Here is a 2,860-nt window from a genome sequence, read left to right as displayed (position 1 = left end):
TTGGTGGGGGCCTGGAAAATATCTGGAGGCAGGAGAAAGTGGGATTTATATAGGATGTGATTAGAGGAGATGGGTTGTGCCCATGATTGGTGGGGTTAATAGCTGGACTAATTTAACAAAAAAAATTAGAGTATTAATGATCTAAATTTGTCTGGAAGTTCATACCTGACGATATTTTGGTAAGAGCAAAGGTGCTTTAAAGTGGTAATACATCATTCACCAGAATAACGTGTCAGGACTACTAGATCTTGATTAAGTGCCCACTCTTCTGGAAGATTTTTTTTTCCATTTTTTTTCTTTTTCTTGGATTAGGATTAATTGAATGTGCCCCAAAACTATCAAATACTTTTGTGATTTGATGAATGTGAGACAAAAAAGATAATAAAAAACAATGTTGTGATTATAAGAAAATAGTTGAAAATTATATTTATTATATAAGTAAAATAATATTTAGAAAAATGATCTATTTAACGGGTGTCCTGTGAGCACGTGTGGATTAATAAAAAAATATATAAATGTAAGAAAAAATTGTAATTATTAGTGTATATATATATATATATATATATATATGATAGATTGAATGAAATATAGGTGTGGGTACCTGTTAAAAAATTCTTAGGAAAAAAAAAACAAATTTTCCAAATCTTGATATTGCCGTTGGGGACAACTACAGTTAGAGTTGGCAAACAGGTTACTCTCCATAAACTACCATTAGTTGAGCCAAGCTCTTAATTAGCTGTTGAGCCAAGAATCATCAGCTTGAGATATTTCCTAATTTTAATCTCGTACTTCTTGGGTGGGTTTTTTCCTTTTTTTCTTTTTTGAGAATTTCATCATTTAAACATCAAAATTTTTTTTTTTGTTTGGGGGGATAGGTTACGTGATACGGAGGAGAGATTCTGAATTTAAAATCTCCTATTTACATTTAAAAAATCAAAATATCCAAGGAGCAACATTGAGATATGATGTAAATCTAAAAATGTTTTATAGTTTAAAAGGAACCACTCCACATAAATTTTCTTATTTATCTAGCATTTGAAGTTGAATTTTTTGAAACAAAGGTAACCATTATGTACATCCAAATTAATAGAGTTAAATTTGTTAAATATTAAGATGGCAATAGTCTTGCAAAGATATTGAGCTAATGATTGCTGCAATATATCATATATGTAAACTATACTTTGCTTTTTACTGAATTAATATTCTTCAATATTTCATTTCAAACATTAAATTATATTCAAATTGTAAGAAAAAAAATTTATAACTCTTTTAACATTGTTAGAAGAATGTGATGTCATGCTTATCTTTTGACATCTATAACCTAGGATCAACAAATATGCTTAATATTTCAGATAATATCTATTCTAATGGACTGGATATCTTTTAGGGATAATTTCGGAAACCTTCCCTAAGGTTTCTGACCATTTCACTGAGCTCCTCTAAGATTTGAAATATTACACTTATCTCCTTTGATTTTAATAATTTTAGTAACAAAACCTTAAAATAATATTGACTTGGACAATTTTTTAAATGAATACCCAAAAATACTCTTGTGGAATGAGTTTTAATTTATTTTCCTATAAAATTATAAGATTATTTAGTATAATTATAAGGAAAAGGTGCTAAATTTTTCATGTCCATATCTACCATTTGATAAATAACTATAATAATAATTTTATTACTATGATATGATATTTTTAATGGTATTTTATTATGGATTTATATTTATAAGATAAAAAAGAAAATGTTGAAATAATTCATTTAGAGTTTATAAATTTTTGGAGTAGTGGGATTATCATAATTTAGTAGTGCTTTTAAGCCTTTTTTTTGATTTATTGTTAATTTTAATAACAAAAAATAGAAAACAAAGATCAGTAAAAACATTGGATTACATTTAAAATTAACTCGTCAAAAAAATCACTAGTTCAACATTTGGTTATAATAGAAACCTAGAGATAATAGTGGTAGTTTTACAGTTTTATTGGTGAAAATTTTTTAAAAAGGAATAAGAAGGAAAAAGAATAAAAATAATAATTTTAAAACTCATTCTAAATATAAATATACCAAATATGAGAATTTCATTAAAATATTTAAGGGTAAAATTGTCATTTTAAATGACAACAGAGGTATGTGTAATTTTTCAAAACTCAGGAGAGCTCAGTAAAATTGTCAGAAACCTCGGGAGAGGTTTCTAAAATTATGCCCATCTTTTATAAGGAATCTGAGGAATATGCATCAATTTTTTCTAGAAAATCCCCAATGAAAAAGACACACTATGCCTTTCTCTCTATCGAATCGATCATAATCATTGCTTACATTCCAGGAAATTGTGCACCACAAATAGGAGCTAATAAAGAGACTCGCGATTCTGTAGAAAAACATGACGATCCCTTGTGGAAAAATAATCTAAAATCAACTGAGATGATTATTAACAAATTAGAAACTTACACGTTGTTTTGTTTAGTACAACAAAGAAGCTTGGAGAAATATGATCATTACGAATCCATTAGTTAAACTTGCTTTTGTTTGCTTCACTTAATTATTAGTTTTTTTACTTGAAGTTCTCTTGTTCTAAAACGGTGACATAATGTCCAGTTTATGAAAATTATAAATTCAAAAATTATAGCTCCAGTGGACTCAACAGTCAATTGCACTTATTTCATAATTTTTTTGGTAACATTCAAATATATTAATCTATTGATAGCAAAACTAAGCCCATTTATATTGGAATTTTTGAAATTTTCTTTTTAGAAAAGTGCATTGTAATTGTATCAACAATTAATTGTAATTTAAAAAATACATCAACAAATTATTCTAAATTTTTTTCATGCAAAACTCGCAATCTAATGCCTTAAGCAAA

This window comes from Coffea eugenioides, chromosome 10 (genome assembly GCF_003713205.1).
Source record: "Coffea eugenioides isolate CCC68of chromosome 10, Ceug_1.0, whole genome shotgun sequence".
Lineage (NCBI taxonomy): Eukaryota > Viridiplantae > Streptophyta > Magnoliopsida > Gentianales > Rubiaceae > Coffea > Coffea eugenioides.
This window is presented reverse-complemented; position numbering follows the sequence as displayed.